This window comes from Schistocerca gregaria, unplaced genomic scaffold (assembly GCF_023897955.1).
Source record: "Schistocerca gregaria isolate iqSchGreg1 unplaced genomic scaffold, iqSchGreg1.2 ptg000180l, whole genome shotgun sequence".
NCBI classification, from domain to species: domain Eukaryota; kingdom Metazoa; phylum Arthropoda; class Insecta; order Orthoptera; family Acrididae; genus Schistocerca; species Schistocerca gregaria.
This window is the reverse complement of record NW_026061730.1, coordinates 11,226,952-11,244,724: the sequence shown is the minus strand read 5'-3', so window position 1 is coordinate 11,244,724 and position 17,773 is coordinate 11,226,952. Positions and strand designations below refer to the sequence as shown.

At 49.5% G+C, this 17,773-nt stretch overlaps 12 non-coding genes across 12 annotated transcripts; all 12 read left to right on the top strand.

Moving 5' to 3' along the window:
* Window positions 1-1,262: 1,262 nt before the first annotated feature.
* Window positions 1,263-1,336, top strand: Trnat-agu (transfer RNA threonine (anticodon AGU)). Its single transcript has one exon. It is a non-coding gene; the product is annotated as a tRNA-Thr (tRNA).
* A 1,405-nt stretch (window positions 1,337-2,741) lies between these two features.
* On the top strand, window positions 2,742-2,815 carry Trnat-agu (transfer RNA threonine (anticodon AGU)). Its single transcript has one exon. It is a non-coding gene; the product is annotated as a tRNA-Thr (tRNA).
* Window positions 2,816-4,212: 1,397 nt separating this feature from the next.
* Window positions 4,213-4,286, top strand: Trnat-agu (transfer RNA threonine (anticodon AGU)). The gene has a single exon. It is a non-coding gene; the product is annotated as a tRNA-Thr (tRNA).
* Window positions 4,287-5,683: 1,397 nt separating this feature from the next.
* Trnat-agu (transfer RNA threonine (anticodon AGU)) lies at window positions 5,684-5,757 on the top strand. Its single transcript has one exon. It is a non-coding gene; the product is annotated as a tRNA-Thr (tRNA).
* A 1,397-nt stretch (window positions 5,758-7,154) lies between these two features.
* Trnat-agu (transfer RNA threonine (anticodon AGU)) lies at window positions 7,155-7,228 on the top strand. Its single transcript has one exon. It is a non-coding gene; the product is annotated as a tRNA-Thr (tRNA).
* Window positions 7,229-8,625: 1,397 nt separating this feature from the next.
* Window positions 8,626-8,699, top strand: Trnat-agu (transfer RNA threonine (anticodon AGU)). Its single transcript has one exon. It is a non-coding gene; the product is annotated as a tRNA-Thr (tRNA).
* A 1,397-nt stretch (window positions 8,700-10,096) lies between these two features.
* Window positions 10,097-10,170, top strand: Trnat-agu (transfer RNA threonine (anticodon AGU)). Its single transcript has one exon. It is a non-coding gene; the product is annotated as a tRNA-Thr (tRNA).
* A 1,397-nt stretch (window positions 10,171-11,567) lies between these two features.
* Trnat-agu (transfer RNA threonine (anticodon AGU)) lies at window positions 11,568-11,641 on the top strand. The gene has a single exon. It is a non-coding gene; the product is annotated as a tRNA-Thr (tRNA).
* Window positions 11,642-13,038: 1,397 nt separating this feature from the next.
* Window positions 13,039-13,112, top strand: Trnat-agu (transfer RNA threonine (anticodon AGU)). Its single transcript has one exon. It is a non-coding gene; the product is annotated as a tRNA-Thr (tRNA).
* A 1,397-nt stretch (window positions 13,113-14,509) lies between these two features.
* On the top strand, window positions 14,510-14,583 carry Trnat-agu (transfer RNA threonine (anticodon AGU)). Its single transcript has one exon. It is a non-coding gene; the product is annotated as a tRNA-Thr (tRNA).
* Window positions 14,584-15,981: 1,398 nt separating this feature from the next.
* On the top strand, window positions 15,982-16,055 carry Trnat-agu (transfer RNA threonine (anticodon AGU)). The gene has a single exon. It is a non-coding gene; the product is annotated as a tRNA-Thr (tRNA).
* Window positions 16,056-16,713: 658 nt separating this feature from the next.
* Trnat-agu (transfer RNA threonine (anticodon AGU)) lies at window positions 16,714-16,787 on the top strand. Its single transcript has one exon. It is a non-coding gene; the product is annotated as a tRNA-Thr (tRNA).
* Window positions 16,788-17,773: the final 986 nt, after the last annotated feature.

Here is a 17,773-nt window from a genome sequence, read left to right as displayed (position 1 = left end):
TGCCATTCTTTGCGTGTAGTCGGCTGCTACTGGTGTTGCTGGTTGTGACTGCTGATAACAGATGCCGTAGCAATCAATTCATGGAGTGAGATGTATGTTTTGCGATAGTCTGTCTCTGACAAGGAAGCACAGGTGATATAGGTGCGAACACAGGAAGCTTGCAGCCCCTCGCTGCCTGCAGACACAGAGCAGCCACACTAGAAGAGCGGCATAAGCAGTAGGCGAAATGTGCTCATTCGCTTTGGCGCGACGTCGAACTATAAATAAGGCTGTCACTAGCGTGAGCGTTGCGTGAGCGTCGTGTAAAGTCGGAAAAAGTCATCTGCATGGGTGATTGCCAAGTTTGGGGAGCGTTTCGTAGTACGATCAGTGCAATGGGGACGCGGAAACTTGCTGTGTCCCAGTGTTTTGCAGTTGGACGACAAGAGTTTTACACAGTAGCAAAGAGCGAGGCACTGAGTTGGCATGAACAATGGAGAGCACAATGGGGCTCGAGATGTGCTTGTTACCTCAGGTGCTGTGTGATTGTGGACAAGGAGTGAAATGGACCAATTTGTGACCGCCCTTTCAATTTAAGACGTTCAAAACAGACGGAATTTGCATTCGTAATACCAGAGCATCGGAACTACTTGGAACTCTTGTGTATATGAACGTGTCCGCGCCTTTGTATTCTGGTACCTTCGCCGCTACAAACCAACCAACCATCGTGTCCGTGCACATCAGAGTCGCAAAGAATGGAGAATAGCCAGGCTTGGTCGTGTGTGTAGCTGTAGCTCAGTTGGCAGATCGTTCGCTTAGCGTGTGAACGGTCTCGGGTTCAAGCCCCGGCTCCTCCATGTTTTGTGGTCAGTGCATGGTAAGTGTTGGTCGCGGCGAACATAAACGCACGCAAGAAGTTGCAAAACCAGCGTCACAGACTGATATGATGTATACTGTCATAAGGAGAGCAAGATGTAAGTGTGGGGACCGGCTGTTATCGTGGTGTTATCGAGTGCAGATCTGTCTTAGGTATCACGGCTTAACGTCATTGAAGTCTAGAGGTGGACAACACGTTCGTCTTACTCAGAGCGGTGTCTGAACTCTATTTTCGACGTTATGCGTGCCACTTTCATTGTGGCCAACTACGATTCGATACAGAATGCACGAAACCTGAAAGACACCCTCACTGATACATAGAGAGTAGTGTTTGTCTGCGGAATAATGGGAGTGCAAGGGTCTGTGACGTTGATATGACTGTATGTAGCACTACTAGTTATCGGGGGGGTGGGCGTAGCTCAGATGGTAGAGCGCTCGCTTAGTGTGCGAGAGGTACTGGGATCGATACCCAGCGCCTCCAGAATTTTTAACACACCTACATGCGCACCTTGCCATGCAAGTGGAATAATTCCCAACCGGCAGAGGTGTGTAGGCAGATACAAGCGAACGATTAGCATCCACAATTGCGCCGATTTCACGTAAATCCCACTGCACGTTGCCATTCTTTGCGTGTAGTCGGCTGCTACTGGTGTTGCTGGTTGTGACTGCTGATAACAGATGCCGTAGCAATCAATTCATGGAGTGAGATGTATGTTTTGCGATAGTCTGTCTCTGACAAGGAAGCACAGGTGATATAGGTGCGAACACAGGAAGCTTGCAGCCCCTCGCTGCCTGCAGACACAGAGCAGCCACACTAGAAGAGCGGCATAAGCAGTAGGCGAAATGTGCTCATTCGCTTTGGCGCGACGTCGAACTATAAATAAGGCTGTCACTAGCGTGAGCGTTGCGTGAGCGTCGTGTAAAGTCGGAAAAGTCATCTGCATGGGTGATTGCCAAGTTTGGGGAGCGTTTCGTAGTACGATCAGTGCAATGGGGACGCGGAAACTTGCTGTGTCCCAGTGTTTTGCAGTTGGACGACAAGAGATCTGTCTCGCGTGTGTGTAGCAAAGAGCGAGGCACTGAGTTGGCATGAACAATGGAGAGCACAATGGGGCTCGAGATGTGCTTGTTACCTCAGGTGCTGTGTGATTGTGGACAAGGAGTGAAATGGACCAATTTGTGACCGCCCTTTCAATTTAAGACGTTCAAAACAGACGGAATTTGCATTCGTAATACCAGAGCATCGGAACTACTTGGAACTCTTGTGTATATGAACGTGTCCGCGCCTTTGTATTCTGGTACCTTCGCCGCTACAAACCAACCAACCATCGTGTCCGTGCACATCAGAGTCGCAAAGAATGGAGAATAGCCAGGCTTGGTCGTGTGTGTAGCTGTAGCTCAGTTGGCAGATCGTTCGCTTAGCGTGTGAACGGTCTCGGGTTCAAGCCCCGGCTCCTCCATGTTTTGTGGTCAGTGCATGGTAAGTGTTGGTCGCGGCGAACATAAACGCACGCAAGAAGTTGCAAAACCAGCGTCACAGACTGATATGATGTATACTGTCATAAGGAGAGCAAGATGTAAGTGTGGGGACCGGCTGTTATCGTGGTGTTATCGAGTGCAGATCTGTCTTAGGTATCACGGCTTAACGTCATTGAAGTCTAGAGGTGGACAACACGTTCGTCTTACTCAGAGCGGTGTCTGAACTCTATTTTCGACGTTATGCGTGCCACTTTCATTGTGGCCAACTACGATTCGATACAGAATGCACGAAACCTGAAAGACACCCTCACTGATACATAGAGAGTAGTGTTTGTCTGCGGAATAATGGGAGTGCAAGGGTCTGTGACGTTGATATGACTGTATGTAGCACTACTAGTTATCGGGGGGGTGGGCGTAGCTCAGATGGTAGAGCGCTCGCTTAGTGTGCGAGAGGTACTGGGATCGATACCCAGCGCCTCCAGAACTTTTAACACACCTACATGCGCACCTTGCCATGCAAGTGGAATAATTCCCAACCGGCAGAGGTGTGTAGGCAGATACAAGCGAACGATTAGCATCCACAATTGCGCCGATTTCACGTAAATCCCACTGCACGTTGCCATTCTTTGCGTGTAGTCGGCTGCTACTGGTGTTGCTGGTTGTGACTGCTGATAACAGATGCCGTAGCAATCAATTCATGGAGTGAGATGTATGTTTTGCGATAGTCTGTCTCTGACAAGGAAGCACAGGTGATATAGGTGCGAACACAGGAAGCTTGCAGCCCCTCGCTGCCTGCAGACACAGAGCAGCCACACTAGAAGAGCGGCATAAGCAGTAGGCGAAATGTGCTCATTCGCTTTGGCGCGACGTCGAACTATAAATAAGGCTGTCACTAGCGTGAGCGTTGCGTGAGCGTCGTGTAAAGTCGGAAAAGTCATCTGCATGGGTGATTGCCAAGTTTGGGGAGCGTTTCGTAGTACGATCAGTGCAATGGGGACGCGGAAACTTGCTGTGTCCCAGTGTTTTGCAGTTGGACGACAAGAGTTTTACACAGTAGCAAAGAGCGAGGCACTGAGTTGGCATGAACAATGGAGAGCACAATGGGGCTCGAGATGTGCTTGTTACCTCAGGTGCTGTGTGATTGTGGACAAGGAGTGAAATGGACCAATTTGTGACCGCCCTTTCAATTTAAGACGTTCAAAACAGACGGAATTTGCATTCGTAATACCAGAGCATCGGAACTACTTGGAACTCTTGTGTATATGAACGTGTCCGCGCCTTTGTATTCTGGTACCTTCGCCGCTACAAACCAACCAACCATCGTGTCCGTGCACATCAGAGTCGCAAAGAATGGAGAATAGCCAAGCTTGGTCGTGTGTGTAGCTGTAGCTCAGTTGGCAGATCGTTCGCTTAGCGTGTGAACGGTCTCGGGTTCAAGCCCCGGCTCCTCCATGTTTTGTGGTCAGTGCATGGTAAGTGTTGGTCGCGGCGAACATAAACGCACGCAAGAAGTTGCAAAACCAGCGTCACAGACTGATATGATGTATACTGTCATAAGGAGAGCAAGATGTAAGTGTGGGGACCGGCTGTTATCGTGGTGTTATCGAGTGCAGATCTGTCTTAGGTATCACGGCTTAACGTCATTGAAGTCTAGAGGTGGACAACACGTTCGTCTTACTCAGAGCGGTGTCTGAACTCTATTTTCGACGTTATGCGTGCCACTTTCATTGTGGCCAACTACGATTCGATACAGAATGCACGAAACCTGAAAGACACCCTCACTGATACATAGAGAGTAGTGTTTGTCTGCGGAATAATGGGAGTGCAAGGGTCTGTGACGTTGATATGACTGTATGTAGCACTACTAGTTATCGGGGGGGTGGGCGTAGCTCAGATGGTAGAGCGCTCGCTTAGTGTGCGAGAGGTACTGGGATCGATACCCAGCGCCTCCAGAATTTTTAACACACCTACATGCGCACCTTGCCATGCAAGTGGAATAATTCCCAACCGGCAGAGGTGTGTAGGCAGATACAAGCGAACGATTAGCATCCACAATTGCGCCGATTTCACGTAAATCCCACTGCACGTTGCCATTCTTTGCGTGTAGTCGGCTGCTACTGGTGTTGCTGGTTGTGACTGCTGATAACAGATGCCGTAGCAATCAATTCATGGAGTGAGATGTATGTTTTGCGATAGTCTGTCTCTGACAAGGAAGCACAGGTGATATAGGTGCGAACACAGGAAGCTTGCAGCCCCTCGCTGCCTGCAGACACAGAGCAGCCACACTAGAAGAGCGGCATAAGCAGTAGGCGAAATGTGCTCATTCGCTTTGGCGCGACGTCGAACTATAAATAAGGCTGTCACTAGCGTGAGCGTTGCGTGAGCGTCGTGTAAAGTCGGAAAAGTCATCTGCATGGGTGATTGCCAAGTTTGGGGAGCGTTTCGTAGTACGATCAGTGCAATGGGGACGCGGAAACTTGCTGTGTCCCAGTGTTTTGCAGTTGGACGACAAGAGTTTTACACAGTAGCAAAGAGCGAGGCACTGAGTTGGCATGAACAATGGAGAGCACAATGGGGCTCGAGATGTGCTTGTTACCTCAGGTGCTGTGTGATTGTGGACAAGGAGTGAAATGGACCAATTTGTGACCGCCCTTTCAATTTAAGACGTTCAAAACAGACGGAATTTGCATTCGTAATACCAGAGCATCGGAACTACTTGGAACTCTTGTGTTTATGAACGTGTCCGCGCCTTTGTATTCTGGTACCTTCGCCGCTACAAACCAACCAACCATCGTGTCCGTGCACATCAGAGTCGCAAAGAATGGAGAACAGCCAGGCTTGGTCGTGTGTGTAGCTGTAGCTCAGTTGGCAGATCGTTCGCTTAGCGTGTGAACGGTCTCGGGTTCAAGCCCCGGCTCCTCCATGTTTTGTGGTCAGTGCATGGTAAGTGTTGGTCGCGGCGAACATAAACGCACGCAAGAAGTTGCAAAACCAGCGTCACAGACTGATATGATGTATACTGTCATAAGGAGAGCAAGATGTAAGTGTGGGGACCGGCTGTTATCGTGGTGTTATCGAGTGCAGATCTGTCTTAGGTATCACGGCTTAACGTCATTGAAGTCTAGAGGTGGACAACACGTTCGTCTTACTCAGAGCGGTGTCTGAACTCTATTTTCGACGTTATGCGTGCCACTTTCATTGTGGCCAACTACGATTCGATACAGAATGCACGAAACCTGAAAGACACCCTCACTGATACATAGAGAGTAGTGTTTGTCTGCGGAATAATGGGAGTGCAAGGGTCTGTGACGTTGATATGACTGTATGTAGCACTACTAGTTATCGGGGGGGTGGGCGTAGCTCAGATGGTAGAGCGCTCGCTTAGTGTGCGAGAGGTACTGGGATCGATACCCAGCGCCTCCAGAATTTTTAACACACCTACATGCGCACCTTGCCATGCAAGTGGAATAATTCCCAACCGGCAGAGGTGTGTAGGCAGATACAAGCGAACGATTAGCATCCACAATTGCGCCGATTTCACGTAAATCCCACTGCACGTTGCCATTCTTTGCGTGTAGTCGGCTGCTACTGGTGTTGCTGGTTGTGACTGCTGATAACAGATGCCGTAGCAATCAATTCATGGAGTGAGATGTATGTTTTGCGATAGTCTGTCTCTGACAAGGAAGCACAGGTGATATAGGTGCGAACACAGGAAGCTTGCAGCCCCTCGCTGCCTGCAGACACAGAGCAGCCACACTAGAAGAGCGGCATAAGCAGTAGGCGAAATGTGCTCATTCGCTTTGGCGCGACGTCGAACTATAAATAAGGCTGTCACTAGCGTGAGCGTTGCGTGAGCGTCGTGTAAAGTCGGAAAAGTCATCTGCATGGGTGATTGCCAAGTTTGGGGAGCGTTTCGTAGTACGATCAGTGCAATGGGGACGCGGAAACTTGCTGTGTCCCAGTGTTTTGCAGTTGGACGACAAGAGTTTTACACAGTAGCAAAGAGCGAGGCACTGAGTTGGCATGAACAATGGAGAGCACAATGGGGCTCGAGATGTGCTTGTTACCTCAGGTGCTGTGTGATTGTGGACAAGGAGTGAAATGGACCAATTTGTGACCGCCCTTTCAATTTAAGACGTTCAAAACAGACGGAATTTGCATTCGTAATACCAGAGCATCGGAACTACTTGGAACTCTTGTGTATATGAACGTGTCCGCGCCTTTGTATTCTGGTACCTTCGCCGCTACAAACCAACCAACCATCGTGTCCGTGCACATCAGAGTCGCAAAGAATGGAGAATAGCCAGGCTTGGTCGTGTGTGTAGCTGTAGCTCAGTTGGCAGATCGTTCGCTTAGCGTGTGAACGGTCTCGGGTTCAAGCCCCGGCTCCTCCATGTTTTGTGGTCAGTGCATGGTAAGTGTTGGTCGCGGCGAACATAAACGCACGCAAGAAGTTGCAAAACCAGCGTCACAGACTGATATGATGTATACTGTCATAAGGAGAGCAAGATGTAAGTTTGGGGACCGGCTGTTATCGTGGTGTTATCGAGTGCAGATCTGTCTTAGGTATCACGGCTTAACGTCATTGAAGTCTAGAGGTGGACAACACGTTCGTCTTACTCAGAGCGGTGTCTGAACTCTATTTTCGACGTTATGCGTGCCACTTTCATTGTGGCCAACTACGATTCGATACAGAATGCACGAAACCTGAAAGACACCCTCACTGATACATAGAGAGTAGTGTTTGTCTGCGGAATAATGGGAGTGCAAGGGTCTGTGACGTTGATATGACTGTATGTAGCACTACTAGTTATCGGGGGGGTGGGCGTAGCTCAGATGGTAGAGCGCTCGCTTAGTGTGCGAGAGGTACTGGGATCGATACCCAGCGCCTCCAGAATTTTTAACACACCTACATGCGCACCTTGCCATGCAAGTGGAATAATTCCCAACCGGCAGAGGTGTGTAGGCAGATACAAGCGAACGATTAGCATCCACAATTGCGCCGATTTCACGTAAATCCCACTGCACGTTGCCATTCTTTGCGTGTAGTCGGCTGCTACTGGTGTTGCTGGTTGTGACTGCTGATAACAGATGCCGTAGCAATCAATTCATGGAGTGAGATGTATGTTTTGCGATAGTCTGTCTCTGACAAGGAAGCACAGGTGATATAGGTGCGAACACAGGAAGCTTGCAGCCCCTCGCTGCCTGCAGACACAGAGCAGCCACACTAGAAGAGCGGCATAAGCAGTAGGCGAAATGTGCTCATTCGCTTTGGCGCGACGTCGAACTATAAATAAGGCTGTCACTAGCGTGAGCGTTGCGTGAGCGTCGTGTAAAGTCGGAAAAGTCATCTGCATGGGTGATTGCCAAGTTTGGGGAGCGTTTCGTAGTACGATCAGTGCAATGGGGACGCGGAAACTTGCTGTGTCCCAGTGTTTTGCAGTTGGACGACAAGAGTTTTACACAGTAGCAAAGAGCGAGGCACTGAGTTGGCATGAACAATGGAGAGCACAATGGGGCTCGAGATGTGCTTGTTACCTCAGGTGCTGTGTGATTGTGGACAAGGAGTGAAATGGACCAATTTGTGACCGCCCTTTCAATTTAAGACGTTCAAAACAGACGGAATTTGCATTCGTAATACCAGAGCATCGGAACTACTTGGAACTCTTGTGTTTATGAACGTGTCCGCGCCTTTGTATTCTGGTACCTTCGCCGCTACAAACCAACCAACCATCGTGTCCGTGCACATCAGAGTCGCAAAGAATGGAGAACAGCCAGGCTTGGTCGTGTGTGTAGCTGTAGCTCAGTTGGCAGATCGTTCGCTTAGCGTGTGAACGGTCTCGGGTTCAAGCCCCGGCTCCTCCATGTTTTGTGGTCAGTGCATGGTAAGTGTTGGTCGCGGCGAACATAAACGCACGCAAGAAGTTGCAAAACCAGCGTCACAGACTGATATGATGTATACTGTCATAAGGAGAGCAAGATGTAAGTGTGGGGACCGGCTGTTATCGTGGTGTTATCGAGTGCAGATCTGTCTTAGGTATCACGGCTTAACGTCATTGAAGTCTAGAGGTGGACAACACGTTCGTCTTACTCAGAGCGGTGTCTGAACTCTATTTTCGACGTTATGCGTGCCACTTTCATTGTGGCCAACTACGATTCGATACAGAATGCACGAAACCTGAAAGACACCCTCACTGATACATAGAGAGTAGTGTTTGTCTGCGGAATAATGGGAGTGCAAGGGTCTGTGACGTTGATATGACTGTATGTAGCACTACTAGTTATCGGGGGGGTGGGCGTAGCTCAGATGGTAGAGCGCTCGCTTAGTGTGCGAGAGGTACTGGGATCGATACCCAGCGCCTCCAGAATTTTTAACACACCTACATGCGCACCTTGCCATGCAAGTGGAATAATTCCCAACCGGCAGAGGTGTGTAGGCAGATACAAGCGAACGATTAGCATCCACAATTGCGCCGATTTCACGTAAATCCCACTGCACGTTGCCATTCTTTGCGTGTAGTCGGCTGCTACTGGTGTTGCTGGTTGTGACTGCTGATAACAGATGCCGTAGCAATCAATTCATGGAGTGAGATGTATGTTTTGCGATAGTCTGTCTCTGACAAGGAAGCACAGGTGATATAGGTGCGAACACAGGAAGCTTGCAGCCCCTCGCTGCCTGCAGACACAGAGCAGCCACACTAGAAGAGCGGCATAAGCAGTAGGCGAAATGTGCTCATTCGCTTTGGCGCGACGTCGAACTATAAATAAGGCTGTCACTAGCGTGAGCGTTGCGTGAGCGTCGTGTAAAGTCGGAAAAGTCATCTGCATGGGTGATTGCCAAGTTTGGGGAGCGTTTCGTAGTACGATCAGTGCAATGGGGACGCGGAAACTTGCTGTGTCCCAGTGTTTTGCAGTTGGACGACAAGAGTTTTACACAGTAGCAAAGAGCGAGGCACTGAGTTGGCATGAACAATGGAGAGCACAATGGGGCTCGAGATGTGCTTGTTACCTCAGGTGCTGTGTGATTGTGGACAAGGAGTGAAATGGACCAATTTGTGACCGCCCTTTCAATTTAAGACGTTCAAAACAGACGGAATTTGCATTCGTAATACCAGAGCATCGGAACTACTTGGAACTCTTGTGTATATGAACGTGTCCGCGCCTTTGTATTCTGGTACCTTCGCCGCTACAAACCAACCAACCATCGTGTCCGTGCACATCAGAGTCGCAAAGAATGGAGAATAGCCAGGCTTGGTCGTGTGTGTAGCTGTAGCTCAGTTGGCAGATCGTTCGCTTAGCGTGTGAACGGTCTCGGGTTCAAGCCCCGGCTCCTCCATGTTTTGTGGTCAGTGCATGGTAAGTGTTGGTCGCGGCGAACATAAACGCACGCAAGAAGTTGCAAAACCAGCGTCACAGACTGATATGATGTATACTGTCATAAGGAGAGCAAGATGTAAGTTTGGGGACCGGCTGTTATCGTGGTGTTATCGAGTGCAGATCTGTCTTAGGTATCACGGCTTAACGTCATTGAAGTCTAGAGGTGGACAACACGTTCGTCTTACTCAGAGCGGTGTCTGAACTCTATTTTCGACGTTATGCGTGCCACTTTCATTGTGGCCAACTACGATTCGATACAGAATGCACGAAACCTGAAAGACACCCTCACTGATACATAGAGAGTAGTGTTTGTCTGCGGAATAATGGGAGTGCAAGGGTCTGTGACGTTGATATGACTGTATGTAGCACTACTAGTTATCGGGGGGGTGGGCGTAGCTCAGATGGTAGAGCGCTCGCTTAGTGTGCGAGAGGTACTGGGATCGATACCCAGCGCCTCCAGAATTTTTAACACACCTACATGCGCACCTTGCCATGCAAGTGGAATAATTCCCAACCGGCAGAGGTGTGTAGGCAGATACAAGCGAACGATTAGCATCCACAATTGCGCCGATTTCACGTAAATCCCACTGCACGTTGCCATTCTTTGCGTGTAGTCGGCTGCTACTGGTGTTGCTGGTTGTGACTGCTGATAACAGATGCCGTAGCAATCAATTCATGGAGTGAGATGTATGTTTTGCGATAGTCTGTCTCTGACAAGGAAGCACAGGTGATATAGGTGCGAACACAGGAAGCTTGCAGCCCCTCGCTGCCTGCAGACACAGAGCAGCCACACTAGAAGAGCGGCATAAGCAGTAGGCGAAATGTGCTCATTCGCTTTGGCGCGACGTCGAACTATAAATAAGGCTGTCACTAGCGTGAGCGTTGCGTGAGCGTCGTGTAAAGTCGGAAAAGTCATCTGCATGGGTGATTGCCAAGTTTGGGGAGCGTTTCGTAGTACGATCAGTGCAATGGGGACGCGGAAACTTGCTGTGTCCCAGTGTTTTGCAGTTGGACGACAAGAGTTTTACACAGTAGCAAAGAGCGAGGCACTGAGTTGGCATGAACAATGGAGAGCACAATGGGGCTCGAGATGTGCTTGTTACCTCAGGTGCTGTGTGATTGTGGACAAGGAGTGAAATGGACCAATTTGTGACCGCCCTTTCAATTTAAGACGTTCAAAACAGACGGAATTTGCATTCGTAATACCAGAGCATCGGAACTACTTGGAACTCTTGTGTATATGAACGTGTCCGCGCCTTTGTATTCTGGTACCTTCGCCGCTACAAACCAACCAACCATCGTGTCCGTGCACATCAGAGTCGCAAAGAATGGAGAATAGCCAAGCTTGGTCGTGTGTGTAGCTGTAGCTCAGTTGGCAGATCGTTCGCTTAGCGTGTGAACGGTCTCGGGTTCAAGCCCCGGCTCCTCCATGTTTTGTGGTCAGTGCATGGTAAGTGTTGGTCGCGGCGAACATAAACGCACGCAAGAAGTTGCAAAACCAGCGTCACAGACTGATATGATGTATACTGTCATAAGGAGAGCAAGATGTAAGTGTGGGGACCGGCTGTTATCGTGGTGTTATCGAGTGCAGATCTGTCTTAGGTATCACGGCTTAACGTCATTGAAGTCTAGAGGTGGACAACACGTTCGTCTTACTCAGAGCGGTGTCTGAACTCTATTTTCGACGTTATGCGTGCCACTTTCATTGTGGCCAACTACGATTCGATACAGAATGCACGAAACCTGAAAGACACCCTCACTGATACATAGAGAGTAGTGTTTGTCTGCGGAATAATGGGAGTGCAAGGGTCTGTGACGTTGATATGACTGTATGTAGCACTACTAGTTATCGGGGGGGTGGGCGTAGCTCAGATGGTAGAGCGCTCGCTTAGTGTGCGAGAGGTACTGGGATCGATACCCAGCGCCTCCAGAATTTTTAACACACCTACATGCGCACCTTGCCATGCAAGTGGAATAATTCCCAACCGGCAGAGGTGTGTAGGCAGATACAAGCGAACGATTAGCATCCACAATTGCGCCGATTTCACGTAAATCCCACTGCACGTTGCCATTCTTTGCGTGTAGTCGGCTGCTACTGGTGTTGCTGGTTGTGACTGCTGATAACAGATGCCGTAGCAATCAATTCATGGAGTGAGATGTATGTTTTGCGATAGTCTGTCTCTGACAAGGAAGCACAGGTGATATAGGTGCGAACACAGGAAGCTTGCAGCCCCTCGCTGCCTGCAGACACAGAGCAGCCACACTAGAAGAGCGGCATAAGCAGTAGGCGAAATGTGCTCATTCGCTTTGGCGCGACGTCGAACTATAAATAAGGCTGTCACTAGCGTGAGCGTTGCGTGAGCGTCGTGTAAAGTCGGAAAAGTCATCTGCATGGGTGATTGCCAAGTTTGGGGAGCGTTTCGTAGTACGATCAGTGCAATGGGGACGCGGAAACTTGCTGTGTCCCAGTGTTTTGCAGTTGGACGACAAGAGTTTTACACAGTAGCAAAGAGCGAGGCACTGAGTTGGCATGAACAATGGAGAGCACAATGGGGCTCGAGATGTGCTTGTTACCTCAGGTGCTGTGTGATTGTGGACAAGGAGTGAAATGGACCAATTTGTGACCGCCCTTTCAATTTAAGACGTTCAAAACAGACGGAATTTGCATTCGTAATACCAGAGCATCGGAACTACTTGGAACTCTTGTGTTTATGAACGTGTCCGCGCCTTTGTATTCTGGTACCTTCGCCGCTACAAACCAACCAACCATCGTGTCCGTGCACATCAGAGTCGCAAAGAATGGAGAACAGCCAGGCTTGGTCGTGTGTGTAGCTGTAGCTCAGTTGGCAGATCGTTCGCTTAGCGTGTGAACGGTCTCGGGTTCAAGCCCCGGCTCCTCCATGTTTTGTGGTCAGTGCATGGTAAGTGTTGGTCGCGGCGAACATAAACGCACGCAAGAAGTTGCAAAACCAGCGTCACAGACTGATATGATGTATACTGTCATAAGGAGAGCAAGATGTAAGTGTGGGGACCGGCTGTTATCGTGGTGTTATCGAGTGCAGATCTGTCTTAGGTATCACGGCTTAACGTCATTGAAGTCTAGAGGTGGACAACACGTTCGTCTTACTCAGAGCGGTGTCTGAACTCTATTTTCGACGTTATGCGTGCCACTTTCATTGTGGCCAACTACGATTCGATACAGAATGCACGAAACCTGAAAGACACCCTCACTGATACATAGAGAGTAGTGTTTGTCTGCGGAATAATGGGAGTGCAAGGGTCTGTGACGTTGATATGACTGTATGTAGCACTACTAGTTATCGGGGGGGTGGGCGTAGCTCAGATGGTAGAGCGCTCGCTTAGTGTGCGAGAGGTACTGGGATCGATACCCAGCGCCTCCAGAATTTTTAACACACCTACATGCGCACCTTGCCATGCAAGTGGAATAATTCCCAACCGGCAGAGGTGTGTAGGCAGATACAAGCGAACGATTAGCATCCACAATTGCGCCGATTTCACGTAAATCCCACTGCACGTTGCCATTCTTTGCGTGTAGTCGGCTGCTACTGGTGTTGCTGGTTGTGACTGCTGATAACAGATGCCGTAGCAATCAATTCATGGAGTGAGATGTATGTTTTGCGATAGTCTGTCTCTGACAAGGAAGCACAGGTGATATAGGTGCGAACACAGGAAGCTTGCAGCCCCTCGCTGCCTGCAGACACAGAGCAGCCACACTAGAAGAGCGGCATAAGCAGTAGGCGAAATGTGCTCATTCGCTTTGGCGCGACGTCGAACTATAAATAAGGCTGTCACTAGCGTGAGCGTTGCGTGAGCGTCGTGTAAAGTCGGAAAAGTCATCTGCATGGGTGATTGCCAAGTTTGGGGAGCGTTTCGTAGTACGATCAGTGCAATGGGGACGCGGAAACTTGCTGTGTCCCAGTGTTTTGCAGTTGGACGACAAGAGTTTTACACAGTAGCAAAGAGCGAGGCACTGAGTTGGCATGAACAATGGAGAGCACAATGGGGCTCGAGATGTGCTTGTTACCTCAGGTGCTGTGTGATTGTGGACAAGGAGTGAAATGGACCAATTTGTGACCGCCCTTTCAATTTAAGACGTTCAAAACAGACGGAATTTGCATTCGTAATACCAGAGCATCGGAACTACTTGGAACTCTTGTGTTTATGAACGTGTCCGCGCCTTTGTATTCTGGTACCTTCGCCGCTACAAACCAACCAACCATCGTGTCCGTGCACATCAGAGTCGCAAAGAATGGAGAACAGCCAGGCTTGGTCGTGTGTGTAGCTGTAGCTCAGTTGGCAGATCGTTCGCTTAGCGTGTGAACGGTCTCGGGTTCAAGCCCCGGCTCCTCCATGTTTTGTGGTCAGTGCATGGTAAGTGTTGGTCGCGGCGAACATAAACGCACGCAAGAAGTTGCAAAACCAGCGTCACAGACTGATATGATGTATACTGTCATAAGGAGAGCAAGATGTAAGTGTGGGGACCGGCTGTTATCGTGGTGTTATCGAGTGCAGATCTGTCTTAGGTATCACGGCTTAACGTCATTGAAGTCTAGAGGTGGACAACACGTTCGTCTTACTCAGAGCGGTGTCTGAACTCTATTTTCGACGTTATGCGTGCCACTTTCATTGTGGCCAACTACGATTCGATACAGAATGCACGAAACCTGAAAGACACCCTCACTGATACATAGAGAGTAGTGTTTGTCTGCGGAATAATGGGAGTGCAAGGGTCTGTGACGTTGATATGACTGTATGTAGCACTACTAGTTATCGGGGGGGTGGGCGTAGCTCAGATGGTAGAGCGCTCGCTTAGTGTGCGAGAGGTACTGGGATCGATACCCAGCGCCTCCAGAATTTTTAACACACCTACATGCGCACCTTGCCATGCAAGTGGAATAATTCCCAACCGGCAGAGGTGTGTAGGCAGATACAAGCGAACGATTAGCATCCACAATTGCGCCGATTTCACGTAAATCCCACTGCACGTTGCCATTCTTTGCGTGTAGTCGGCTGCTACTGGTGTTGCTGGTTGTGACTGCTGATAACAGATGCCGTAGCAATCAATTCATGGAGTGAGATGTATGTTTTGCGATAGTCTGTCTCTGACAAGGAAGCACAGGTGATATAGGTGCGAACACAGGAAGCTTGCAGCCCCTCGCTGCCTGCAGACACAGAGCAGCCACACTAGAAGAGCGGCATAAGCAGTAGGCGAAATGTGCTCATTCGCTTTGGCGCGACGTCGAACTATAAATAAGGCTGTCACTAGCGTGAGCGTTGCGTGAGCGTCGTGTAAAGTCGGAAAAGTCATCTGCATGGGTGATTGCCAAGTTTGGGGAGCGTTTCGTAGTACGATCAGTGCAATGGGGACGCGGAAACTTGCTGTGTCCCAGTGTTTTGCAGTTGGACGACAAGAGTTTTACACAGTAGCAAAGAGCGAGGCACTGAGTTGGCATGAACAATGGAGAGCACAATGGGGCTCGAGATGTGCTTGTTACCTCAGGTGCTGTGTGATTGTGGACAAGGAGTGAAATGGACCAATTTGTGACCGCCCTTTCAATTTAAGACGTTCAAAACAGACGGAATTTGCATTCGTAATACCAGAGCATCGGAACTACTTGGAACTCTTGTGTATATGAACGTGTCCGCGCCTTTGTATTCTGGTACCTTCGCCGCTACAAACCAACCAACCATCGTGTCCGTGCACATCAGAGTCGCAAAGAATGGAGAACATCCAGGCTTGGTCGTGTGTGTAGCTGTAGCTCAGTTGGCAGATCGTTCGCTTAGCGTCTGAACGGTCTCGGGTTCAAGCCCCGGCTTCTCCATGTTTTGTGGTCAGTGCATGGTAAGTGTTGGTCGCGGCGAACATAAACGCACGCAAGAAGTTGCAAAACCAGCGTCACAGACTGATATGATGTATACTGTCATAAGGAGAGCAATATGTAAGTGTGGGGACCGGCTGTTATCGTGGTGTTATCGAGTGCAGATCTGTCTTAAATATCACGGCTTAACGTCATTGAAGTCTAGAGGTGGACAACACGTTCGTCTTACTCAGTGCGGTGTCTGAACTCTATTTTCGACGTTATGCGTGCCACTTTCATTGTGGCCAACTACGATTCGATACACAATGCACGAAACCTGAAAGACACCCTCACTGATACATAGAGAGTAGTGTTTGTCTGCGGAATAATGGGAGTGCAAGGGTCTGTGACGTTGATATGACTGTATGTAGCACTACTAGTTATCGGGGTGGGTGGGCGTAGCTCAGATGGTAGAGCGCTCGCTTAGTGTGCGAGAGGTACTGGGATCGATACCCAGCGCCTCCAGAATTTTTAACACACCTACATGCGCACCTTGCCATGCAAGTGGAATAATTCCCAACCGGCAGAGGTGTGTAGGCAGATACAAGCGAACGATTAGCATCCACAATTGCGCCGATTTCACGTAAATCCCACTGCACGTTGCCATTCTTTGTGTGCTGTCGGCTGCTACTGGTGTTGCTGGCAGATCGTTCGCTTAGCGTGTGGACGGTCTCAGGTTCAAGCCCCGGCTCCTCCATGTTTTGTGGTCAGTGCATGGTAAGTGTTGGTCGGGGCGAACATAAACGCACGCAAGAACTTGCAAAACCAGCGTCACAGACTGATATGATGTATACTGTCATAAGGAGAGCAAGATGTAAGTGTGGGGACCGGCTGTTATCGTGGTGTCATCGAGTGCAGATCTGTCTTAGGTATCACGGCTTAACGTCATTGAAGTCTAGAGGTGGACAACACGTTCGTCTTACTCAGAGCGGTGTCTGAACTCTATTTTCGACGTTATGCGTGCCACTTTCATTGTGGCCAACTACGATTCGATACAGAATGCACGAAACCTGAAAGACACCCTCACTGATACATAGAGAGTAGTGTTTGTCTGCGGAATAATGGGAGTACAAGGGTCTGTGACGTTGATATGACTGTATGTAGCACTACTAGTTATCGGGGGGGTGGGCGTAGCTCAGATGGTAGAGCGCTCGCTTAGTGTGCGAGAGGTACTGGGATCGATACCCAGCGCCTCCAGAATTTTTAACACACCTACATGCGCACCTTGCCATGCAAGTGGAATAATTCCCAACCGGCAGAGGTGTGTAGGCAGATACAAGCGAACGATTAGCATCCACAATTGCGCCGATTTCACGTAAATCCCACTGCACGTTGCCATTCTTTGCGTGCAGTCGGCTGCTACTGGTGTTGCTGGTTGTGACTGCTGATAACAGATGCCGTAGCAATCAATTCATGGAATGAGTTGTATGTTTTGCGATAGTCTGTCTTTGACAAGGAAGCACAGGTGATATAGGTGCGAACACAGGAAGCTTGCAGCCCCTCGCTGCCTGCAGACACAGAGCAGCCACACTAGAAGAGCGGCCTAAGCAGTAGGCGAAATGTGCTCATTCGCTTTGGCGCGACGTCGAACTATAAATAAGGCTGTCACTAGCGTGAGCGTCGTGTAAAGTCGGAAAAGTCATCTGCATGGGTGATTGCCAAGTTTGGGGAGCGTTTCGTAGTACGATCAGTGCAATGGGGACGCGGAAACTTGCTGTGTCCCAGTGTTTTGCAGTTGGACGACAAGAGTTTTACACAGTAGCAAAGAGCGAGGCACTGAGTTGGCATGAACAATGGAGAGCACAATGGGGCTCGAGATGTGCTTGTTACCTCAGGTGCTGTGTGATTGTGGACAAGGAGTGAAATGGACCAATTTGTGACCGCCCTTTCAATTTAAGACGTTCAAAACAGACGGAATTTGCATTCGTAATACCAGAGCATCGGAACTACTTGGAACTCTTGTGTATATGAACGTGTCCGCGCCTTTGTATTCTGGTACCTTCGCCGCTACAAACCAACCAACCATCGTGTCCGTGCACATCAGAGTCGCAAAGAATGGAGAACATCCAGGCTTGGTCGTGTGTGTAGCTGTAGCTCAGTTGGCAGATCGTTCGCTTAGCGTGTGAACGGTCTCGGGTTCAAGCCCCGGCTCCTCCATGTTTTGTGGTCAGTGCATGGTAAGT